This window comes from Apus apus, chromosome 4 (genome assembly GCF_020740795.1).
Source record: "Apus apus isolate bApuApu2 chromosome 4, bApuApu2.pri.cur, whole genome shotgun sequence".
In the NCBI taxonomy this organism is placed as follows: domain Eukaryota; kingdom Metazoa; phylum Chordata; class Aves; order Apodiformes; family Apodidae; genus Apus; species Apus apus.
In genome coordinates this window covers 68304273-68330790 of record NC_067285.1, presented here as the reverse complement: position 1 = coordinate 68330790, position 26518 = coordinate 68304273, and the positions used below count along the sequence as shown (strand labels likewise).

General features: G+C 40.3%; 1 protein-coding gene across 7 annotated transcripts in view; it reads left to right on the top strand.

Annotated features, from left to right (window-relative positions):
• CCSER1 (coiled-coil serine rich protein 1) overlaps nucleotides 1-26518 on the top strand; it is a 655276-nt gene that overhangs the window by 35771 nt on the left and 592987 nt on the right. The window contains exon 1 of one of the 7 annotated variants that reach the window (XM_051619518.1): nucleotides 13834-13918. The exons of the other annotated variants lie outside the window; for them this stretch is intronic. The gene's annotated coding sequence lies outside the window, so the exon portion shown is untranslated. Of the gene's footprint in view, nucleotides 1-13833; nucleotides 13919-26518 lie in introns of those variants that run through there. 7 annotated transcript variants of the gene reach the window in all.

Genomic DNA, 26518 nt, shown 5'->3' with positions numbered 1-26518 from the left:
GTTGAGTTCAAGTGCTAAAGAGTCTTCAAGTAGGTCATGGCCTCCCAGATCCACACAATCTACGAAGTGCAGGATTCTTAATCAAATAGTTATGCAGTGGTATGTTAACAAGACTTTATTAAAATATTTGGCATTTCAGTCAAAAGAGAACAGGAAGAGGAGAGCAGCTTTCCAGTACCTGAAGGGGCCAACAGGAGAGCTGGGGAGGGGCTTTTCACCAGAGAGGGCAGTGATAGGACAAGGGGTAATGGTTTTAAACTGGAAGAGGGTAGATTTAATTTAGAGATCAGGAGGAAATTCTCCACCATGAGGGTAGTAAGGCGCTGGAATAAGTTGCCTAGGGAGGTTGTGGAAGCCCCCTCCTTGGGGATGTTTAAGGCCAGGATGGATGAGGCTTTGTGCAGCCTGGTCTAATGGGAGGTGTCCCTGTTCATAGCTGGGAGGTAGGAATCTGTTGGGCTTTAAGGTCCCTTCCAAACTTAACCATTCCATGGTTCTGTGATCTTCAGCTTTTTCAGGAAGGATAGGCATGGTCATTTCATTATCAGCTTAACATAGGCTTCAAAAACCAGATTCTGTTGTGGATTTAGTTTCAAGGTGGTCTCTACTCAGTAAAATACTTAAACCTGTGGTAGGTTTTTGTTGCAAACAATGGCTTAAGTGAGATATATGTTATTTTTTTTTTCCATAATTGTTCTCTGTTATGAGAAAGTAGAGATGTAAGGGAAAATGGGTGTTTCATGTATTAAAAGATCCCTAACTGCCACACCACCTGGTGGTTCCCCTGTCTGCCTCCTGCAGTTCCAGGCTTCAGAGAAGTGACAGGAATTTGGATATTCAGATCCTTTTATGTGGCAGGAAGAGGTACTTAAGTGTGTGTTTTATCTTGGCACTTACTGGGAGTAAAACAAAGAATGTTTTTGTGTTTTGTTTTTTTTTTCCCATTTTGGTTTATTTGGGAACAATGTAATTCTAGTAGTGATTCAAAGGCAGTATTTTTCTGCATTTCCTGAAGCCATACTTATAGGCAAATATTCTTTATATCTGATAATGTAGGTATGTACATTGTAAGTGGTTTTGGTACAATGAAGTGTTTATTTCAACTATTTCATCTGGTCTGATTTCTGCTGCTGTGTAGCATGTGGCCTTTTGTTTATTTTTTTATTTTTTAAAGAAGGATACTATTATAGTCGTAGAGAAGAATCAAGTATTAAGTGATTGTGAATGTAGTGTCAGAGGATTAAAGCCCAAAGCTCATTTTCCCTGTGCAGCTATAACCATTCTTTGTTGTTGTCAATATGGATAGTGATACCACAATCCTCAGTGACTGTGAATCAAGTCAAGCAGAGAAAATACAATGTTGAAGAGACTGATAACTGCAATATCTTTGTTCATAAGCTGCCCTGAGATTCTGTTGGTGGCATGACTGCAGCATCAGGCTTAAGGTCTCTTGATGTGATTCCTTCTGTCAACCCTCAGGGAAGAAATATACCTGTGAATACTTCCTAGAAGAGTTAATTTATCCAAAGTTATCCAAGTAGGACAATCTTTCTGCTTGTGCTTCTTCCAAGAGCGGTTCTTTTGTTGGTTTACCATTCATATATGAGAGATTCTGCTTTTGAGAGGCAAAAAAAATACTATAGAATTAAAAAAGAACAGGTTTTATAACACTGTTTCTGATCAAGTATACCAAGAGACGGTAAAAGGTAGTAACAACAGCGTAACTTGGAAATCTTGGAGTAAACAAAAGCCTTGTTTGCATTTTTTAGTGTTTGATTAAATAGCTTAGAAAGTTTTCATGGTAGAATTATCTGGTTAGGCTATTGTAATAGGCTTATTAAGCTCTCTAGACTCCTACAGTTAAGTCTCAAACATTCAGGTGTAATCAGGATCTCGATACTTTGATATTAGTCCTCTTGTTGATTGAATGGGACAGGTATATTTATGAAGCTGATGCTGAATGTCCGTGGGTGGCCTGACTTGTCATCTGCACAGCATCTCTGTGCATGTGAAGCATGTAGAGTCTGCAGAAGTGCAAGGGTCAACAGTCGCATATTATATTAAAAAAGACATGTCAGTTACACAGTGTATTCCCTAGGTTTCAGTGAGTGCATTTCATCTGTAGATCATTACGCCAATTATCCTCCTTCCAGCGGCAGGAAAGGCAAAGCATGGGAACATTAAGTTACCTGCCTGAAGTCACAAGAGATTCTGCTGGCAGGAGCTGACTTTACGTCTCATAAATCTCTCATTCATGTTATATCTGCAGAACCACAATAAGACATTTGTATTGAATTATATTCTTGAAAACTCTGATGGTGCTGCTCTGCTGTTATGGGCACTGTATTCAGAATTCTTTAAGAGGTTTTAGAGCATTATTATTGCCTATATTCAGAGAAAAGAGGAAAAATCCAGACCCCTTATTTCTTGCACTTAAAAAGGCACTAACACCCAGATGGAAAATCCCATCCCAAAGCAAATCTCACAGCTCAATTATTAATCTTTGGAAAATAATTTATAACAGAAGTGCTGACAGTTCCTTAATTACAGTGATCCTAGTAGAACCTGTAATAATAAGGAAGCACCCAAGTTTCTTGAGCTACTGTGTCGGTAGTTGAACCTAGGCTCACAAAAATCCCTTCTGTGAGTGGAAACGTGGAGTGACTTGCATCATCTCAGAGAACACGTTGGCTAAAGCATGAAACAGTGTTTTCCTATCACTATGGCTGCATGGCCTGCTGCTGTGTAAGTTTGCAGTTATCTCTGCTTCTTTGAAAGAAAAAACCTTTCTTAGGCAAGATAAAAGCTTGTATTATTCTAGGCAATTGGGGAACAGTTAGCAGTGTTAAAAGCAAAAAAAAAAAAAAACAGAAAAAGAAAAAAAAGAAGGTAATCCTTTTTTGTTGAAAAGATCTACAAGATTAAGGTAAACTTTGAGGAACTTGGATTTCAGTAATTCATAAGTTACAGCAGCAGTCTTCATAGCAATACTTGCCCACACAGTGTGGAAGACTGGTATACTAGTGACCTGATTTTTCAAGGTCTGTCTATTTTCCATTTTGTTGTGTCATAAGCTAAAGATTTTTCCAACTTGTTTCCTCTAGACTGTAAAAAATGTTTAATGAAGTTGGACTTGGCAAGGCCTTGAACTGGCATTGCATGTCCAGGGCTGAAAGTTCATCTGGGGAACAAATCCTTTTCCAGGTAAGCTGCCATCCAGCAGTGAGCACTGGGTTGCCCTTCATTACTGTAGGCAGACCACAGTTAATTTCAGTCTCTAGGAACGGCTGGTATTTGGACTTCTCTGTGAACACGTTTCCAGTGCAATACCCTGTAATACCAAACCTGGCATCTTAGCATGGGTATTTAAGAATTAGGTTTTGTGGCACTCAATAATGTGTACATGAACAACTAGCACTTCTATATGTGATTAACTGTTTGTTGCTTGTTGTTTTTTCTAAAAATATTTTGAATAAGTGATGGAAGCTCTTTTGTCATTGTCCATCTAAGAATTGATCTAATTGAGCTTTAACTGTTAGTCTCATCTGCAACAAGACTTGGAGTAGGAGAAAGATAGAAAAGATTGCTGTAAAAACATACATCTTCTGTGTTTGCCTATGATTTTCAAAAATTTTTTAAAAAATTCAGAATAATTTTGTGTAGTAAACAAAGCATTTGAGATAACAGTTGGGATACTGTTTATGTGTCTTCAAGGAGCTAATCTTAAAAATAACAGCTTTTCTGATGGCTGTTCAGCCAATTGTACTGATCACTTCAGTGCTACTGACACATAAACTGGGCTTTAAGTGTTGATCTATGGCATTATGAGACTACTTTGGGTAAAAAGCCATGTATAAAACTACCTTAAGTTTTATTTTTCAAGAGGTGTTGGTTCAGGAGGGAAAAAAGTCTTCACCAATATTAACAAAACCTGTTTCATTTGGTATTTATTAGTTATGCAGTTTAATTAGCATTACTTCATTTGTAAAAAAGGAGAAAATTATACTTCTTTTTCCCTGTAACTAAGCAGTTAAGTACTAATTGAAACATAGTTCCATTTCTTTGCCTTCCTTAGAGATGGAAGTAACCAGTTGTTTTTTGCAGGTGGGTTTATAAACGTGGCTGTAACATCTAATAATGCAAAATCTCTCTTATGTTCTAAATTAAGACAAATGCCACTATCTGATTTTGATGCTATTGGACATCCTCTCCTGCTAATGTTCATTTGGGGAGAAAAATGACTGGAAAATGTTTATTAAAGATTTAAGGCTGGAAGCCATAGGCTTGCTTTCTCATAGACAGCTTCTCCTTCGGGTCATGTAATTGAGAAACCCTCTGAAGAACAATGCCTGAAGTATCTGTAAGCTACCTTTGACTTGCAACAGTTTTTATGCCGTTATAAAAGCCAGTGGGAATACTATGTTTACCCCTGGATTCTAGCCCAGGAGAACTGTATGCATTTCATTGTTACTAACCTAAATAATAGTATTGATTTCTAGGTGCTAGGGAGTGTGTATGCCTGCACAGTTCAATTTGATAGCAGTCAGTCATTTCTAGTGCTTTGATACTGATATCACCAAAATTACAGTTCAGATAGAGACACGGAAGTAAAAGCTACTCTGTGCCCTACAACCACTTACTAACAGCTGCTGTACAGTTTTCTTACTGTTTCTAAGTTTGTCATGTGTTGATAGCTGATGGGTGCTATTTAATCTTACCCATGAAGCCAGCATCAAAGAAAGATTTTGCAGAAACCCACTTATTTTGTCACTTAATCAGCAGACAAGCCATTGTGGCATTTCTTGTCCTTTCATGGTGGATCACATCAAGAAAAATGCAAAAATAGGTCTCTCAATTTCTTTCAGCATGTCTAGCTAAAATATCTGTTATTTTTAAAAGTCATTCTGAGATGTCAATGAATATAACTAGAAGAAAAATAGCAAAAATTATTAATGTCCAGGTGGTAAGGATATGTTCTTGCTCTTGTCTCTTCTCAAATCCCCTCATCATGTTTAGCCTCACTCTTTTATGCTTTCCATGCTTCTAGTTTGGAACTGGGCTTTTTATCTTTTTGGACTTCATTTTTCTTCCTGTTGCTTTCTCCTGTGCTCAGATCCTGGTTTTAAAGAGATAGGACTTATTTTCAGCACTTGGTGATGGGCAATGGGAATGTCTTCAGTGAGACAAACTGTGCATCAAGAATGTTTTCTGACTCTTGCACCAGTACAGACTTTCCAGAGGGCTTGCTGCTCAATGTGGTGTTCATCTCTGGTCTAGACAAAACCTTGGCACCTTTGATTCATTTGCTATCTGTTTTGCATTTGCTTCCCTGTGCCTTCTTTGGTGGGATGCTGGCCTATCCCTTGCTGTGACGAATGTCCAAACACTAATATTAGTTGAAGTCATGTTAGGAATATTTAGTTCAAACATTTAGAAAGCTTTTTGGCTATTGTCTTTTTATTTTTAGAATCTGAGCGAGGCAGTTACATGCTAGAGGCTGCACTTGCTAGAGGTATGTTTAATTCCATCTGTGAAAAAAACGAATTTCTTCATGGCTCATCAGACCAAGAAGCTTAAGCCAGAGGATTTGTTCTAAAGGAACTGATCTTTTTAGTTCCTGAGGTCTTTGACTCAGTACCAAGTATGCTGGCAGTCATAGCCACTGTTACACTAGCAAGTGCTGGTTTTGGGTCAAAGGATCTTGGTGTATTTTATTATCTTATATGTAACAGAAAGATCTAAACTATTTGGTAATTAAAATCTGTGTTTCAGATGGAGTTCAGTGTGTCTGAACATGTAAAACATGGGCACAAAACAAAGCTTCTCCCAATTTTGAACTGAAAGATATATAATAACATAGTAACCTTAAATGAGGTGGGTAGATGGACAAGCAAGATATAATGAGGTATAATTCATACTTCCTTGTAGAAAGTGGTATGAGTTGCACACTGTTGTTGCATGTACTGTGGTGTCTCAGGCAGTTATGATTGTTAATTGTGGAATGTATTTACAGTTGAAATTTCTTAGGACCTTTGTTGCTGAATCCTGCCACATTTACATAATTTCCATGTCCAATGGAAAATTGGAAAATACATGATGTCCAATATTTATCTTATTGTGGCACAGCCATGGCTAACCTCTCTTGGGAGTATTGTAGCTATTCACACCTTTTTGTCTTCACTGCACCTGGCCTGTTCTGCTCAGATATTTGTCAGCACAATAAATATTTCCTCCTTCCTCATAGTGGGGATGCAAATACTCTCAGGGGTAAGATTTAATTTGACCTTTTAGTTATAGCAAAATGGGTTTCATTTTGCTATTGGCTTTTCCCATGAGATATATAGAGAGGTTATCAAAATAGGAGTATGCCTGTTGGATTTTCTCTAAAGTATTTGCACATCCCTTAGAGAAACAAAATAGTTTATGTCGTCCAAAACAGAGCATCAGACAATGCTAGCTACTCTTCTAGTTTTTCCCTTGGAAATGCTTCCTATTAGTTATTGTGGTCCTGTACAGCCAATTCTGAAATGGGGGAATGACTCAAGTAAGTATTTGTGGCCAGTCTTACAGGCCTTCCTCTCTCTCATTTAACATTGCCTTTTACTTATGTTTTATCAACAGCAACTCTTGAAACTGTTAAGCAGTCTTAGTTGTGTAAAAAGATTTTATATTATGTCTTGTCTAAGTCTTTAACTTCATCTGCCTTACTTATTTCATCACTTCTGTTCACAGTATTGAGTTTTGATATTTTCATAATCTCCACAAAAGCAGTATGAGCTGCTGGTGTTATGTTACACTGGTATCACCTGGTCACACTCCACATTTCAGTGTCTCAAGGGATTGCTTTTGCTACAGTGCCCTCTGCATTTATAGCTTTTCCAGAAATGCACTGTGCTGCTTTTATTAGTCTCAGCTTCAGAAACTGGAGAGGGAAAGCTGGGGTGGTGCTCTTTGGTCAGTTCTTCTGTCATTTCTGTTTCCATCTGTCTGAGCTTGAGGATTATAGCTGTCACTTTGGCTATTAACTCGTGAAGCTTTTGGAGGTCTTTTATATATTACGGGCTGAAGCTGGGGAGTAATTTCAGAGCAGGTCCTTCAGCCTGATGTGAGGGAGTTCTGCTGGTGCAATGGACAGGAGCAGCTGTTCAGGTGTGGACTTTGTGCTGCTGTCCCCAGCTTGAAAACATTACACAGCATCAACTAGCCTGAAGATCAGAGCAGGAGTTGCTGGAAAAAAGTAGGAATAAAAACATAGATTCATCTCAATGGTTTATTTTTCCACAGCACCTTTAGTGGTTTGAGATTACATGTATGAATTCACCGATCAGAGGTAGAATTAACACTTGATGATTTGCTATTACCATGTAACTTCAGTTGGTCTGGATTAAAGCAGTAGAGTTATGTGTATTGCAAGCACAGATATATGTAATAGCTTAAAGTCAGCTACAGAAAGGCTGGTGTTAAGCTTCTGGGTTTTTACCAGTATCTTTGTTGTGGAAATTCTCAGTAATACTTTATTTTGTGGGCTTAAAGTTTTGTGTTGGACCTTAATATGCTATCTTAATACTCTTATTATATTCAATAACTTCAGTTATATTTTCAGTACAATCTTATCCAACCTTATCTCCTATGTATCTTTAGGAATACTTGGACAGTTCAGCTCCACCTCAGTTTTTGGTAACATTGTTGCTAAATCTCCCATTACTTATATTTTTTATTTAAAATTCCTGTGTAGTTGGTTTATTGTATTCTAATAGCTGTCCTCCTGAGCAAAGTTTAAAGTCTGAGTACCTGATTGCTTTATCCATTTCGTGGGTGTGTCTGCCTGTTGTTTCTAACTTTCTTGAGATGTTCTATATGAAAGGAGATTCTTAAAGCTGCAGTCATAATGGGTAAAGACGAAACCGTAACCGTTAATATAACCTGTTACCTGAATATTGTAAATATTTCTTTGTGTACATTTTCCTCAAATTAGACAGGAGAAAGTGTGTAATAGTGCCATGTGCATTGTCTGCCTATGCAGTATTAGTATAAGAATGAAGATAACTTTAATCAGACACATGAGCATTTGAGCTTTGACCTGCTAGTAACTTCCTCATTCGATAAACTGCGGAACACTGAACTCCTGTTCTTGGCTAATTCAGACTGCTGATCTATTACAGCTGAATAAGAGGAAAACGTATACTTTGTAATTCATTGCAAGAATGTAATGAATGCAGAAGCTTTAGTAAAAGGAATAGTAAGATGCTGAATATCTCTTTTGTCTGTTGAAAGCAGATGAAGCACAGTAGGACTAATCCGTACTGTCCAATATGTCCTCTCACTTTTGTGTCAAAATAGATGATTAATCTGCTCAAATAAACACAGGAGTGTCTTGCATGCTGAAGAATGGGTGCTGTTAGGGGACTGGAGCAGTAAGAGATTCCAGTAAATATAAAATAATTTACTCATATGTTTCAAATTGGTTAGCACACACAGATTAGTTAGCAGGTTTTTGATGGGCATATCTTGGTTGTAGAGTTTGGTACAGATTTTCAGGACATATCTTAAGTCTGATGCTGTCACCCAGAGACACTTTTAAAAACAAAAGTGTTTATCAAAACAAATATAATTCTCAAAATATTTGTTTTCTTTGGAGGGCCATGCAAACTTGTGCCCAAATCCTGATACTCAGTGGTAGAGAAACTTCTATGTGGTTAGTGCAAATGATGAACAACATAAGTACTTCCAAAGTTATGGCTTATTTTCCAAATTAAGTGCTGTATTCTCTTAGTCAGCAGTTCTTGTTATAATTGCACCATATGTTCTCAACATACAGCAGATGTGTGGTCTAACAATTAGCAGCAGAACTTTCCCACTTGAGGGTTTGTGATAATACTAAACCAGTTAACAATTAATTTGTGTTCCATTTGTAAGGTTTTTTTGTTTGTTTGTTTGGGGTTTTTTTTTGTGCTGTTAGTCCCCATTGTTTGCTGTGCTTGTTTGAGTTTTGGAAGGGTTTGCTACTTAAAGATTTTAGAGCTCTTATATAGACATTGCATTGAATGTTTTCAATAACCCTGAAAGGATTATCCATTTTAATGCTTGAATGACTAGGTGGCTTCCCTAAGATCATGGAATATAGAGATGCAGGGGATGCACCACAAGTGTCTTGAAGGCTAATGTTTCTGCAAAGACAGTCACAGCTGCAGGGTTGATGGGGAGCTGCCCAGGAGCATAGCATCTGTTAAATGTCAGGGTGCTATCTTGGCAAAAGTGCCAAAAGATATTGTCTCCTCAGTCTCTTTGCCCCTTTTGAATACTACGTATTTCATTAATAAATGGAATTCCAGGTACTGGATTTTAATTCAGATTTTCTCTACTGACAGAAGCTGCTTGCTTTCTAATACTGCTGAATCTTGAGGAGATGGAAGGTAGGTATAATGTTATGTCAGAACAGGATGGAAAATAATGGGAACAGGGGAAAAGGCCAGATTTCAACTGCATTTTCTGATAGATGGTCTCAGTCTCAGAGTAGTCTGGAGACTATAATCTGAATTAGAAGTCATCATAGAATCATAGAATGGTTTGGGTTGGAAGGACCCTTAAAGATCATCTAGTTCCAACTCCCCTGCATTGGCAGGGATACCTCTCACTAGACTAGGTTGCTCAAAGCCCCATCCAACCAGCCCTTGAATGCTTCCAGGGATGAGGCTTCCCTAGCATTCCTGAACAGCCCGTTCCAGTGTCTCATCACCATTACCCTAAAGAATTTCTTCCTCATCTAAATCTACCATCTTCCAGATGTAATCCATTATCGCTTGTCCTCTTGCTACAAGCCCTTATAAAAACTCCCTCCCCAGCTTTCCTGTAGGCCCCCTTCAGGTACTGGAAGGCTGCTTTGAGGTCTTCCTGGAGCCTCCTCTTCTCCAGGCTGAAGAACCCCACTCTCAGCCTGTCCTTGTAGGAGAGGTGCTCCAGCCATCTTATCATCTTTGTGGCCCTGCTCTGGACTCTCTCCAGGAGCTCCATGTCCTTCCTGTATTGGGGGCTCTGTAATTGGACATAATACTCCAGGTGGGGTCTCACGAGTACGGAGGAGAGGTCACCTTCCTTGACCTCGTGGCCATGCTTTTTTTGATGCAGCCCCGAAAGCCAACTGTGCCATAGGCTGCAAGTGCACATTGCTGACCCATGTAGAGCTTCTCGTCCACCATTGCTTCCAAGTCCTTCTCCTCAGCACTGTCTCTAATCCATTCTCCACCCAGCCTGTATTTGTGCTTGGGATTGCCCCAACCCAGGTGCACTTGGCCTGGTTGAACTTTGTGCAGTTTGCATGAGCCCAACTCTCAAGCCTGTCAAGGTCTCTCTGGATGGCATCTCTTCCCTCTAGCATGTCAACCTCACCACACACCTTGGTGTCATCAGCAAACTTGCTGAGGGTACACTCGATTCCACTGTCCATGTCGCTGACAAAGATGTTAAATAGCACTGGTCTGAGTACTGACTCTTGAGGAACACCACTCATGACTGGTCTCCATCTGGAAATTGAGCCATTGATCACCATTCTTTGAGTGTGACCGTCCAGCCCATTCCTTACCCAATGAGTGGTCCCTCCATCAAATCTGTGCTGTTCCAGTTTAGATGTTTTGTAGGAAGTGTCAAAAGCTTTGCACAGGTCCAGCTAGATGGCGTTGGTTGCTCTAAGTCCACTTGCATAGGAAAGTGGAAAGGGATTGACTGTAGTAGAATGTATTTTTTAAAGTGTCAGTTAAGATTGTTCCTTCTTAGTAATGTTCTTTAAGAGGAATCTTGTATTGTTTATTATGAATAGTATGTTGGCTTTTATAGCCTGAGGAGTGTATTGATCAACTTCATTTTTCCAATTCAGCCTTACAGTTATATGGAAAAATGTCTCAAATGTGTATAGAGTGTGGAAATGTGTGTAATATTTCCTTCAGTGCAAAACTGATGATCTTATGACTTTTGTACGTAGCCCTTGCTAGATATGTATGTAGTCTTATGGGACTTTGCTTCTAAAGGTCATGAAAACAGTACCAAGGCTGTAAGAAAAGGCAAAAGGCTTCTATTTTATTAAATTTCTTTTTATCTGTAAAAGCTCTTTTAGTTTTGTCAAGTGTTATTGTCTCTTTCTACAGTTTGTTTACTGTGCATTAGAAGTCCACAACTTCCCCCTGCCCCTTTACTTCTCCTTGAGCCAATCAATAATTATCAGATCTTTCCTTGGTAGCACTTTTGCATGGTGTAGATGTTTGATCTCTATCCCGTATCTAACTGAGAACCAGTCAAGGCTGAATATTCTTTTTTTTTTGTTAGGGATAGTGTTATCAAGGGTGCAGTAATTGGATACAAATTGTATTATTTTAGTTTGTGAACAAATTTGCAATAGATTCCTTTGTTGCAGGTTTGATTATTTTGCCTTGTTTGGCCACTGTGGTATTCAAAGTGTCTTCTGAGGATAAAATGCAAGCAAAAAATCCTTAAGTTGTTCAGTGATATTTCTTGATTATATCTGGATGAGTGATCAAATTATGTAAGACTGCATTAGTTGCACTAGCATTCTTTCCTGAGATACATGGGATATAGTTCTGCTGATGGTGCACGGCTGTTACTTTCACTAGGAAGACAGCCAGTAAGTTTAGCATTCAGTACATCTTACCTGTTGGACTTTCTCTTGGTATTCCTAGTGGAGCTGAAAGAGTAGCTGTCCTGGTTTGAGCCAGGATTAAGCCAATTTTCTTTTCACTGACTTTTTCTTCCTTCAGTAAGCTTTCTTTTAGCTAGCAACTGTGTGTTCTGCTAGGCTGATAAGACAGTGGAATGTTTTTCTAACTACTGAGGCTTCAAGGTTACACCTTCACTCCGCCGGCTCAGACACTATGGGGAGATCTCTGACCCCCCCGTGGGAGGCTGAGTTAGACAGACAGCAAAATTGGCCAAAGATATTCCATTCCATATATCTACGTAAGCTCAGGGGAAGGACAGAGATCTTAGAAGACAGCTTCCTCTTTCTTCTTGCTGCTCTCTTCCGTCCATGGCCGGCGTCCGGGGAGGACTCTGCTCATCCATCACCGCCGACCCTTAGGCTCGAGCTCTCCTGACCCTCATAACTCTCCGCTTTCTCCAGCAGCGGCTCCGGGATTTCTCGGGACTCTTCCCAGTTCAGGGGAGTGCTGTGGGAGTTGCTGGGGGTGGGGGGAGGCGAGAGGCTTTTGCCCATATCTGAATATATCTGTATATAATTGTATATATTTTCTTGTGTGATTCATTAGTGTTTTAATTAAAGCTGTGTAGTTTAGTTTTCAATCCAGCCAAGTCTCTCTCCTTTTCTCTCTCTCCTTCCCTGACTGGGTGGGGGGGGGAGGGGATCGAGAGCATTGTTGTCGGACCTGAGTCAAACGCTGACAGTAGCCTTCCAGAGTCATTCCCAGTTTGGTCTAGATCCTGGCATAGTTCCAGATCTTCCCCCAGTCAGATTTAATTGTGAAGCATAGACCATGCTGTTAGCTTTTTTGCCTGAGGAGCTATCCAGGATCTGCCTCTAGTTATGGGGACCTAATTTTGGCCTCGGAGTTGTCCACTTATGAGGTTCATCAAAATTAAGGGCTTTGTTCTTAAGCATCTCTATTCTTCATTTGTCTACAGCTGCATTCTTAGCATGATAATTTTTTACTTCTTGAATAGCGTCCAACCTCTCTGATGTCCCTAGAGAAGTGAAAAGTGCAAGTAATATACAAATGATGTACTACTGGTCTAAGCTGACTTTCTATTAGACGCATACATGAAATCCTGGCCCTGCAGAGGTCTAATAAAGTACAGTTTAATGAAGGTTAGTTTTAATGAAGCTTGAAATTGTTGTGAGGGGGAGAGGGCTGCTTCGTCATTAACTCACCTGTCTTCTAAAGGCATCTGTTGACTTGACTTTTTGCAGGACAGTCAGGTTAGCCATGGCTCTGAAACACAGCTGTGTTTTTTCTATGCCTTTTCTTCTAGGATTAAATCACTTTCTTTGTATGAAAAGGCAAAGCTCCTAGACTTGAGATTGAAGGACAGCCAGCTCTCCTACAAGTATGAAACTGCTTCTCTTAATGTCATGTTTATTTAAGAAATGGTGTCCTGTCTTTCCATCTAGAGTAACGTACTTTGAAATACTTCAGTAGCTTCCCTGCTAGAATGAAATACCTCCCCAAACTCAACACAGTTTTACTCTCAGAAACCTTTGGTTGGCCTTGAAAGACCACACACAGATTTCTGTTACAGCTCTATCAGTTGTATTCAGGAGTGATATTTAAATATTTCACTCTTTTTGACCACTGGATATAAAATTGTATTGGCATGCTTTTGGGTTGTGGTCTGCATAAAGGAAAAGACAACCCATTTCTTGTTCGAAATAACTGCCTTCAGTAATGGTGTTCTCTCTCAAACCAACTGAAATGGATGTAACTCAAAAATACTCAGTTCTAAAATTAAGATTATTATCAGAAAATAGATATTAAATAATGTTCTAGACTTCATCCTGACCCATTCTTTCCTCTGAATTACTGAAGGCATTGATGAAGGATTGAAATTAATGGAACCTGAGGTAGAATGAAAAATCTTGATATATAATGAACTTGTACATTAGCAGCATTAACTCGGTCAGGGAAACAAGTTGCAGAAGTGTGTTGATATGGTAAAATTATTGCTTAAACCCAAAAGTATTGCATACATTTAATTTTTTTTTTTCCAGACCTACAGTTTCATATTGACAAAATCTGTCCAGAAGGCCTGAGAGATATGTTGGCAGCCATTATGAATTGTGCAAGAGTCCTCTTCTGGTGACATGAATGACTTATTCACTATGGCGTATTTCTGCTGATGAATGTTGCATTGCAAGATATGTACATCACAGCAAGAAATTATGGTGGTATAAGGAATGGTCTTTGCATCTTGTAGTCTCTCCAAAAGACTTTTTGCTTCTATGTGCGCGTAACCAACTGTCCTTTCACGGACATGCTTGTACATACCTCACTGGGAGTGTGCTGGCTTCATTAAACATACCCAAAATCTGAAATTGATGGAATTTCACAGCAAATTCTGACCAGTTCATTCTTGGCCACTGACCAGGAGGTCTCAAACCCCAACACTATTTCTGTCAGATTTGCCTTCTACCTCTCTCCTTTCTCTCTTTCATTGGGTCCCTGTACCCCTGTGTTTGTCAGGTGATTTTCACTGTGGAAAGTCATAGCTGTTACAGTGATAGGTTCCCAAATCACTTCTTTGATTTGTAGTAATACTTAAATTGGCTCAAAGTTAGTCAAATACATGATTACAATACCTGTGACCTTAGCTGAGGATGAGTTAATGTTGTCTGTGAATGAAGAGAGATGCGTAACAGGGTGATAGGGACAAAGGAGGTGTTTTGGCAGTGGAACTAAGAAGAGGTAAAATTGTATGTGGGTCTGTGCAGGCATTTGAATACGTTTAACTTAGAATGTGAGAGCAGCTGTGCTTAATCCTGTGGGACTAATTATAGGAATAATGTTATTCACAGGCAGTGTAGGAGCAGTCTGATTTCTGTGTTGGTACTTTAACTGCTGCTGATGCAGTCCTCCTTGTTTCCTGCTTTTTCTTTAGAGGATCCTGAACAATTAGCTTGGATGTGATTTCTTTTTGGTTGGGTGGCACTTTGCAGCATCCCTGTGCAGAGTATATGGCTTCTGTGTCTTTGAACATTGATTTGATGTTACATTTAGCTTGGAGCCAGTTTAATACAAAACATTTCTTGTTGGAGGTGCCGTAGTGCACAGCAACAGAGTTGCTTGCTGCATCCCCTGCAATGTCTTGCTGCACCCAGAGGCTTGCTGGACTTGTTGGTTTAGAGTTACGTGGAAACATGTGTCACCTCCTCTTCCAAGTCTTCCCACATACTCTTCTTCTCGTGTCCCTGGAGAATATCCTCCTGCAGGCAGCAGTGGTGCTGTCACTTCAGGTTCTTCATTAAGTCAGGATTTTCCTTCAGCTGGCAGATCAACTCATACTTGTTGCAGGAGCGATCACCCTGACGGCATGTACCTGGAGAAGCTGAGGGTGTCCAGCCCATATCCTGGAAACAATAGGGCAGGGAGCACGATGAAATGGGTAGGGGCTTCAGGGGAATGAGGCCTCTATGGCTGGGATTGGCCTTTCCTGGAGAAACTTAGGCCTGGCAGGGCTGCACCAGGCAGCATGTTGCGTAAAGAAGACCTTAGGCAGGTGCTATCTTGTTCTCTTTGTGGCTCAGCCTCTCCTTATTTCCTCCTTTGTGGCTGAGACCCACCCATGCCTCCTGGGGTTTAGCAAAGGCCTGAGGAAGGGACAGAGGACCTTTGATGCCTGCCCAGACTTCCATCTTCACATGAACTGCTTGTCCTCTGTCTACGCGTTATTGGCCCAAGGCCTTGGCAGGTCCTGGCTCTTAGCTGGCACCATCCCACCTGCCTGACAGACCCCCAGCACTTGCCTTTCTCTGGCATCTCTTGGCTTTTCTCCAAAGCCAGCATACAAGCCATACCCCACTGAGCTGCAGGCACAAGCGGATCCCCTCTGGGGACCCCAGGGTTATGCCCAGCTGGGCAGAGGAGGATAGAAGCTGCTCCTTGGACAGAGCTAGCTCCCTGCACCTGTGCCCTGTTTTACAGGATGGCCTTTGGCCCATGGCCAAAAAATGTAACCATGGATGTAATTACTAGAGCAGTAATGAGCTTAAGAGGTAACACAGAGTGCGATCTCTACCCTGCTTGACATGAAAATCAGGACAAAAGCAGAAGTGTTAATTTTATTGATGTTATGGGAAAAGTAATACAGCAATAGTGTAGTTTGCAGTGTGTGATGGATGTTGAAGGACTCCATCCGCTTTCTAGCTAGGCTGAAGACAGAAAGGAAGAGAAAAAGAGGGAGATACATGATCTTTCAAAAAACATTACTTAAAAATTGAAATTTCATGTATAAAAAGCAACTACAATGTCACTAGTTCAGTTTCTTGGTAACACTTTAAGTTATAGAAATTTCATACAACACATATCATGCTCTGCTTAAGCATAGAAGTTGGTTTGCTTGATCTGATGCTGGCAGTTTGCTGTCTGGCAGCAGAGCTCTGGAAACTCAACAGAGCTCCTTCATTGCTTCCAAACATTTCCCCACTGTAGAATTTCCCCCTTTTTTCCATGTCAATTTGTTAGCATTGTTTTTACAGTGTGCAAAGAGAGTCTGAAAGCAGGATACTTAAATGTGTTTTTTACAACTTCAAAGCAACTGCTTGTTTTCTAACACATTGACTTGACAGTTCGGACTAATCAGAGATACTGGGCTCAGTATTTATATACTTACCATCCTGTTAAAACTTGTAGATAGTGTGTGCTTGCTCTTGATTCATGTTATTCATATCTTGGTTATGTCATCTAAGCATATCCTCACAAGAATAAGAAGTAGATGTACTACACCAGGATTCTGAAGGTTGCTTCAAAATTTCAAAATAAGGTTACTTAATCTGACTATGTTTGTTGGAATTGAGATGATGTGATTCTTTTGAATTTTGGTTGCAGTTTCCCTCTCCTAACAGAATATTCCCTCTTTATGTGTTTAATTAGTAGTAAAGCACTTTAGTTAGATAATTTGGTCTATTTTTCTGAAAAAAAATGGAGGAACACATTCAATTTCTGGAAAATAAATAAATGAAAATACAAGGAGAGCTGTAAATATGCAGAGATTCACTCTTGAGCAATATTAATCACAATGCTAACAAGAGTTCTTATTCACAGAAGCTGATATTGACAGTAGCTTAAGTATCCTTGTTCTGGCTTTTACCTTAATAGTTTGTGCCAGTTTGAAAACTTCATTATGTAACAAACTAAAAGATCAATGAGTACATGAAAATTAGAATATATGAACATCAGTAGATGTTTTTGTATTCGATGTAGATGTGCTGTATTTGGGAATGCAGTCACGTGTTGTGCTATGTTGTAGGAGGGCCTTATTCAGCAGCTGTGTTAAGAACATGTTCTGAGTGGAAGATGTTTTCCTTCCTAGAGTGCAGAATATGAATCATGTCGCTAGCTTATTTTAATTTTTATGTTGCTCATTGAGGGACTTTTCCAGAGCCACATGTCTCAACATCAGTTTTGAGGTACGTTTGTGGGCCACCTAGAATTTAAGTTTGAAAGTAGCATACAGCATCTCTTGCTTTGTGGAGTTATTCTAGCATGCTTTATGCAGCTAACAGGTTCTAGATGCTTTTCTACACTTGTTTGCAGCTCTGGAAATTGCGCAGACTCGAATGATAGATTATTTGGGGTTGGGAGGGACCTTAAACATCATCTAGTTCCAACCCCCCTACATGGGCAGGACACCTCCCACTAGACCGGGTTGCTCAAAGCCCCATGCAACCTGGCCTTGAACACTTCCAGGGAGAGGCATCCACAGCCTCTCTGGGCAACCTGTGCTGGAGTCTCACCACCCTCATAATAATAATAATAAAAAAATTTCTTATGTCCAATTTAAACCTACCCTCTTTCGGTTTAAAACTGTTGCCGTTTGTCCTATCACTATCAGGCTGCAATAAGGTCTTCCTGGGGCCTTCTCTTTCCCTAATACCTTCCCCACCTCAGACCTTCTTTAGACTCAGCAGTGTTTGCAGCCAAAACGTACTTGTGTAAAATGAACAATGTGCAAAACTGTTGATCTTGAAAGAGCTTAACTAAATCAGCAAAACCTTAGATCTGTATAGAGCTCAGTGATATATGAATGTTGGTATCTCATAACTATATATGCAGAAATGGAGTAATATGTGCTTCTGAAGCAATTCTTTAACCTGAAATTATTAATCTTTAAATAATTAATGTGCACACTGTTTACTTATTAAGAGTGTTTGAGGTAACTGGGGAATACCCTGGCTTGTTTTTTTCACACCTCTTATGCATTCAAAACTGTATTGAAAAAAATCAGGAAAGCATGGAGACCTGCTGTATTTAACTCAGTTTTGTGTTCGCACACAAGTGTGTGAAATCTGCTTTTATGTCTCTGATTTTTGGAACTGAGAACCATATGGTATCTTGGTTTTGCATTTCTTAGATCTTCTTAATTGTGCCTGCATAGCAATTAGGCTTGTGCATAAATTGAAGAAAATAATATATTCAGTTGTTTTTTCTGTATAAAATATACTGAGAATTCATTTCAGCTTTTACAATAACCCTAAACATAATTGCAAATAGGGCAGTTTGGTTTACAGTTTCTATGTAGTTAATTTTACCCTTTAAAGATTATTTTACTGTTCTGTCTTTTATTATGAAAGGGCAAGACAGAGGATGTCCAACTCATCCGGTGAAGGGAGGCTAAATTATATCCTTGTTTAGCTGACCCAAGCAAAGCACTCAGCATTGTGCTTATGTCCCATTCAAGTCAATGGGACCACTCACCTTTTGAAAGTTAAGTATGTGCTTTTAAGTGTTTTACTGAATAGAGATGAGATTATTCTCAAAGTCAAGCATGTGCTTAAGTGGTTGGCAGAATTGGTTAGCTTCTCTGCCTTAGCACAAGAAAGACCAAACATGGTAGTGCCTTTAGGTTCCATTTCAGTTTGATGGGCTCTGAGATAGTGTAATTAAGGAATGTCTTTTGCACACTGTCTTTGAATGGAGTGAAAAAACAGAACAAAAATTAGGAAGACTTTAGAACTCTTCCTCCTTCAAACATATCTTTATCACCTAACTTTTTTTTTTTTAAATCTTGTCTCTTTTATTAACTTCATGTAATTTTGCATTTTCCAGCTGCTTTTTTTAAACTGTTGGTTCCAGAGAATTATCTTCTCTCTAGGTTGAGAGCAGACCAAAATTTCTTCCTTGAGTTTCTGAGCAGTTCTGTATTTCAATAGGCATCTTTTGTGTTAGGATGCTGCCTTACCTGTTCTCTCTGTTCCTCTGCCTTGAAGTAGGTCTGCAAACTGCCCACTCTGAATTTATGTGAGAGATTATTCTGTCATCATTTCTCTGTTGCTGTTGTTATCCTTGCTTACCAATTTTGTCCCTTTTTATTTCCTGAACATTTTTACATGCTGGTAATTGTTGGAGGCAAAATGTAGGCTACACATCTATGTTTCTTAAATGTAAGGGAACATGTAACAAAATAGCAATTTGTCTTCCTACCAAGCTTGTAGGCATCGTGTAGTCATCTCTGCTCTCTGTTATCCCAACCAGGAGGCAGAGTACAAATGGATTATACCCTGCTAAGAAGTTAATTTGTTGATAGAACTTCCAGGACTAACTTTAAACAGTGGTTTCTATAAAAGTGCCTTCACAAGTGTCCCTGATTTTTCAGAAAATCATACTAGCTTTGGGATTTATATTTTATGATATTCAGGACCAAATTATACAGACTTGGATGTAATGATGGAGTCTGATAAAAGATCTTTCAGAATTGTACAGCTTGGTTTTGGTTAATAATGACAAGGTACACTAGAGACATCCCGAAATGTACAGTAAAAACACTACCCGGTAAGTTTAACTGTCACCTGTTCTTGTTCAAAACTGTTGAGAACTGTGGTGGAGGGACGTTCAAGTAGCAGGTCATTGCCTCAGTTGCAAAAGGGAATACAGTAAGGCAATAAACCTTAGAACAAAAGGCAGTTGTAAAAGATAATTAATTGAATATCTCAACTGAAAGAGTTTTCACCCATTTTTGAGTCTGTGTGCTCTTTCTTGATTCTCAAGCAATCTGAATGAAACCAACTTAGTAATTTGTTCATTGCAGCCACTGTACACCTTTCCTTTTCTCAAAACACTCTCCCTTAATATAATTTCTATTTCTTTTTGCTCTTATTTTTCCCAAAGGGTTACTTTTTACTGCTCCTTTCTCCTTCACCTTTTCTTCCTAGAACATCATTTTGTATTATAGTGGTGCCTGGGAGAAGTATTTCCTTGGAAATCAGATTGAAACTATTTGAAAATCAAATGCTAAATCTGAGTGTGGAACCTGGTTTTGACAGTCAGTGTGGACAGGCTGCTTTTTTCCCTTCTTATGCAGTGCTGACTACTGGAATTGTCTTGAGCTGGTAAGGTGTTACATGGATATGAATAATTTTAATGAAGATTTATGTGAAAAAGCTGTAGGAAATTAATTTGACAAACTATTTTACTTACTTTTAAATTAATAAAAAAATCCTAAATAATATTAGGTAGCATCCAAAGTTTTTCATTTGGCTGTTTCTAAACTATCAGTTCTAAGCATGAAGTTAACATATCTATAATACATCATAATTCTCTGATAATGCAGCAGTACTTTTCTGCAGCCTTAAGGTAGCTGTCTCAAGTTACTTTTACGGGATGCCTGAGTATGATCTACATGTAAGATGAGAGGGAGAGGTTTTCATGAGTGCCTTGGTCATAGAGCAGATCATTGCTAATTAGAGGGAACACAGCTGATGCCTTCAAAGAGCATTACTATTCCACTTAACATCTGGATTTTGATTCAGTACTTGGGTAAATAGAAACTGTGATATACCATCTTTTGGTAGACTTTTCTTTGTTAAACTTTGGTTTTAATATTAGCATTAATGGAAGTCAGTGTTGTTTTGTGACTACAAGCTGTGAATTTCCAGAGGGTTGGGTTCCTAAATCCAGAGGAAAGCAAATGAAAACAGGTCTTTATTTTTGAAGGGCTCCTATGAACTTCAATGTTACTTTTTTTCCGATTACGCTGATCTGAGTTTGTAAGCTGCGTTTTTTTCCCTGTTTCTATGTTTGCTTTGTGGGCTTCAGTTTTTTGCTTACACCTTCCTAGCCTTCAGTTTTCAGAACAAAATGCAGGGCTTTATTATGGGTGTGTAAACATACATGGTTCTGGGCATTCCTGCTATAGCACTTGATTTTCTTAGAGTGTGCTATAGTCATTGCTGCATAAATGTGAGCCACTGTGTTTTAATGTTTGAATAACAACTTGCAGTCAGAATTTAAGTATATGAATATATTTAGTTGTCTTGAGTTTTCTTCCCTTGTTTTTATTAGTTAGAAGATAGGTTGAAATGAGTGTGGTAAATCTAATATAGAAATAATAATATTTTTCAGTATAACAAAAGAGGAATTGCCTGAGTCTTTGCTAAGATTAATGGAAGTTTTAAGCAGAATATAATAAGTACTAAGATTTGTTTCTAAATGTAGTATGATTGACTCCTAAAAATGTCTTCTTCCCATAAGTGGTGTCCAGTGGAGTACATTAACATATAAATAAGTGAGAGCTATTAGTTTTCAATTAAAAAAATATAATTACACAATATTTGGGTTGGTAATTACAAATGTATTTAATATTCAGCCCCACGAGGCACACATCTTATCTGTGGTAAAACCTGCAGGGAGCAGGAATCATGTGGTTCCCTTTCATTAGAGTTTAGTAAGCTGGGAGTACCTTGCCTGGACAGTCAGTCGGAGGATTCTCAGATAATTTTGGACCACCAGACTTCTTTCAAAGCACAAGTTGGGAATAGTTATTCTGTTGAGCTTAGGGGAATTTAGAAAAGAGCATTCTTGCTCATATTGCTGTTAATGATATATTGTTTTGTGGTAACATAGTCAACAGCTGCTCCAGTGAGGTACTAGAATTACCTCATTATTAATCAAACAAGAATCTGTAAATTAGTGTGCCTAATGTTAGGCAAAGCTTTCACAGTTAGCTTTTGTGAATACCATTATAGCCACATGGATTTATTTTATTTTAAACATCCTTTAACTCATCTGAATTCTGTGGAAGGGTTCTTGTTGCCCAGTCTCTTTTCCCTGTGAGGATGGAAGGTGGAGTATGGGTTCCTCTGTCTCAGTACACTTTTCAACAGTGGTCTTAAGCAGACACTTAGGGAGAAGTAGTAACAGAGCACAGCTGCATGGATCTTCACAACTGCATGATTAATATGTTATCATTTTATCAATTTTCATTATAATCCATTAAGGGATTCTGTACTTGGTTAGCATAAAAAAAAAAAAAGGACACAAACAAAATCCTGCTTCCATCCACCTAAATTGGGAGTCTGTGTACTAGGAGTGATTAGATCATACATGTCCAAGTGTTGCTTTTGCAAGACTTAAAGAAGAATTACAGGTGGGGTGACTGAGGCTTACAGGGATGAAAGGCCAAATGATTTAAATCAGCATGATTCACTTCAGTGGAGCCCCATGAATTTACAACAGATGAGGATTTGGTCCATTTTAATGCAGTTAAGGTCACATGTTCAGCCGATGACAGAGGTAATAAATGACCCGAGCCCTTGTTGTCACTGTGGTTGCCACATACACAGCAGAAGCAGGCAGTACTTGAGACTGAAAAGCAGCCAGACTGGAAAACGTGTAGGAAGCTTTAGCATAAAAAATAAATTGCTGATGACACTGAAGCTGTGATTCTGAAAGATAAGAGCAATAGACATGAGAGAGCACAGAACACAGGTTTGCAGTTCTGCTGGGGCCACATAGTGCTGACACAGTTATGAGACGGTTGCTTGAAGTGAGCAAGGGGTATGCATTTGTGACACATTGAAAGAGATTTTAGAAGGAGTACATAAACCAGCTGATGGTGCAAATCAGCTGGGTCGTGCTAGGATGTCTTGTGAGTCAGCAGGATATTTTAAGGAATTTCTTTGTGTTTTTTTTTGTCTGGGCGGGGGGGCGGGGGAGTGGGGGTGAGGAGAGGGGCGGAGCAGAGCTGATAGACATACTTGGAATGCCTGTGGGAGTTTTAGCCAGTATTTGCCACTGGCAAATTGTATACAGTGAACCATAGGTACACTGCTAGGGCAGTTTTATTCTGGCTAGTTTCCTCGCTAGAATACCAGCCAGCTTGCACAGTGGTGATCTGTTCTACTTGAATTCCAGAGAAAATGGCTGGCAAGGAGTCTCTTCCTCTCTTAAATGTCCTGGGCTCAGGCAAATGCTAGATCTGCTGTTTTCTGATGTGCAAATGAGTCAGTGATCTAGTGGGCACATTAGACCTGTTTTTTCCTGCATGAAGAAAAAATAAGATTTTTAATTCTTTCTAGGTTGCTTTTCCTTTTTGGTTAATATAAAATACAGCTGAAAGTCAAATCACTGTCTATAAATGAATGCATCCCATGCCCATGATTAAGTCTTAGTACTTTGTATGAAGTCCGATCATAATTGTTTTACTTAAAGCCTTAGTTGAACAAGATTTTCTACTGTCTCTGAACATAATCAAAACACTACCATGTGCATCACAAGTAGGGCTGAGAGGAGAGAAAGATGGAAGGGAAAGATGAGGGAAGAAGGATGCCATTTGATCCTATTGAATCCTACGCAGGCATCAGACTGCCATCCCTGTGTCAATCAAAAATGTGTCAACATTAGTGAATGGTTTTTTGTCCTGTTACGTTGTAGTTTCCACATGCATTCAAGGACTGTGCAAGTCCACTTCACTTGTTAAAAATTAATAATTAATTGCTTACAAACACATTTGGGAAAGTTAATCAGAGAGTGGATGCCATGATATTTGAATCACAAAGCAGACATATACTCTTCAATACTTCTATTTTCAGATTATTATTTAATAGAATCATAGAATCATAGGGGTTGGAAGGGACCTTGAAAGATCATCTAATCCAACCCCCCTGCAAGAGCAGGGTCACCTAGAGTACATCACACAGGAAGGCGTCCAGGCGGGTTTTGAATGTCTCCAGAGAAGGAGACTCCACAACCTCTCTGGGCAGCCTGTTCCAGTGCTCTGTCACTCTCACAGTAAAAAAAAATTTTCTGATATTCACCTTAAACCTCCTATGCTCCAATTTGTATCCATTACTCCTTGTCCTATTACTGGTCATCACTGGAAAAAAGCTTAACTCCATCTTCTTGACACTCACCCTTTACGTATTTGTAAACATTGATGAGGTCCCCCCTCAGTCTCCTTTTCTCCAAACTAAAGAGACCCAGCTCCCTCAGCCTTTCCTCACAAGGGAGATGTTCCAATCCCTTCATCATCTTTGTAAGTCTGTGCTGGACTCTTTCAAGCAGTTCCCTGTCCTTCTTGAACTGAGGGGCCCAGAACTGGACACAATACTCCAGATGCAGCCTCACCAATGCAGAATAGAGGGGGAGGAGAACCTCTCTTGACCTACTAACCACACCCTTTCTAATACACCCCAGGATGCCATTGGCCTTCTTAGCCACAAGGGCACATTGCTGGCTCATGGTCATCCTCCTGTCTACCAGGACCCCCAGATCCCTTTCACCTACACTGCTCTCCAGCAGGTCAGCCCCCAACCTGTACTGGTGCATGACATTTTTCTTCCCCAAATGCAAAACTCTACACTTGCCCTTGTTAAACTTCATCAGGTTTTTCCCCGCCCAAGTCTCCAGCCTGTCTAGGTCTCTCTGAATGGCAGCACAGCCTTCTGGTGTGTCAGCCACTCCTCCCAGCTTGGTGTCATCAGCAAACTTGCTGAGGGTACATTCTGTACCCTCATCCAGGTTGTTGATGAAGATGTTGTACAACACCGGTCCCAGTACCGACCCCTGAGGGACTCCACTAGTCACAGGCCTCCAACTAGATTCTGTCCCATTGACCACAACTCTCTGACTTCTTCCTTTCAACCAGTTCTTGATCCACCTCACTGCCTGATCATCAAACCCATACTTGATCAACTTATCTACAAGGATGCTGTGGGAAACGGTGACAAATGCTTTACTGAAATCAAGATAGACCACATCCACCGCTCCACCATCATCTATCCACCTAGTAATTTCCTCATAGAAGGCTATGAGGTTAGTCAAACATGACTTACCCTTGGTAAAACCATGTTGACTGCTCTTGATGACCCCCATCTCCTTGATATGTCTAGAGATAGTGCCAAGGACAAGTTGTTCCATCACCTTTCCAGGGACAGAGGTGAGGCTGACCGGTCTATAGTTACCCGGGTCCTCCTTCTTGCCCTTCTTGTAGACTGGAGTGACATTTACTGTCCTCCAGTCCTCAGGCACCTCTCCTGTTACCCATGACTTACCAAAGATGATGGAGAGTGGCCTAGCAATGACCTCCGCCAGCTCCCTCAGCACCCTTGGATGCATTTCATCCGGACCCATCGATTTATGGATGTCCAGATTACGCAACTGATCCCTAACCCAATCCTCATCTACCTGGGCAAACTCCTCCTTTATCTTGACTTCTACTGGGGCTATATGAAACTGGGGCTCATGGGGAAATCCTGCAGGAGTAAAGACAGAGGCAAAGAAGGCATTCAGCACCTCTGCCTTCTTTAAATCCTCTGTCACCAGGGCACCCACCTCATTCAGCAGTGGGCCTATATTGCCTCTGGTATTAGTTTTGTTGGCTATGTATTTGAAAAAGCCCTTTCTGTTGTCCTTAACCCGACTTGCAAGGTTAAGTTCCAAGGAGGCCTTAGCTTTCCTAGTTGCCTCCCTACATTCTCTGACAACAGTCCTATATTCCTCCCAAGTAACCAGCCCCTCCTTCCATGATCTATAGATTTTCCTTTTCCATTTGAGTTTGCCCAGCAGTTCCTTTTTTAACCACGCTGGTCTCCTAGCTCCCTTAGTAGATTTTCTACCCATTGGGACACACTGATCCTGTGCTTGCAAGAAGTGGTCCTTGAATGTTGACCAGGTATCTTGAGCCCCTTTACCTTCTAGCACTCTGTCCCATGGGACTTCCCTTAACAATTGATTGAGGAGGCCGAAGTTTGCTCTGTGGAAGTCCAGGGTTCTGGTCCTGCTGGGTATTCTGTTCCTCCCACACAGGATCCTGAACTCCACCATCTCGTGGTCACTGCAGCCAAGGCTGCCATTGACCACCACTGCTTCAACAAGGCCCTCCTTGTTGGTGAGCACAAGATCCAGCAGCGCTCCTCTTCTAGTCGGCTTATCCACCATTTGCATTAAGAAGTTGTCATCAATGCACTGGAGGAACCTCCTAGACTGTGAAAGGCTGGCTGTGTAAGTCTTCCAGCAGATATCGGGGTAGTTAAAATCTCCCATGAGGACTAGGGCCTGTAGTTGTGAGGCTGCTTTCAACTGCCTGTAGAAAGCCTCATCAACTTCCTCATCTTGATCAGGAGGTCTGTAGTAGACCCCCACAACTGTATCACCCACACCAGCCTGCCCCTTAATTCTTACCCACAGGCTTTCAACTTGCCCCTCATCAGCCCCTGCACAAAACTCGATACATTCTAGCTGCTCTCTCACATAAAGAGCAACTCCACCACCTCGCTTCACCGACCGATCTTTCCTAAAAAGCACATAGCCATCCATGGCCACATTCCAGTCGTGTGAGCTGTCCCACCATGTCTCTGTTACTGCTACCAGATCATAACCCTTAGCCCGCACACAGACCTCTAACTCTTCCTGTTTATTCCCCATGCTGCGTGCATTGGTGTACAGGCATTTCAGGAAGCAAGCAGAGCACACTGGTGGGACCAAATCCTCCTTAGACCACCCCCCTTCAGGCCCTGGTATGTTTCTCTTGGCCTTGTCCCTAACAGACCCAGTTTTCTCCCCTTCCC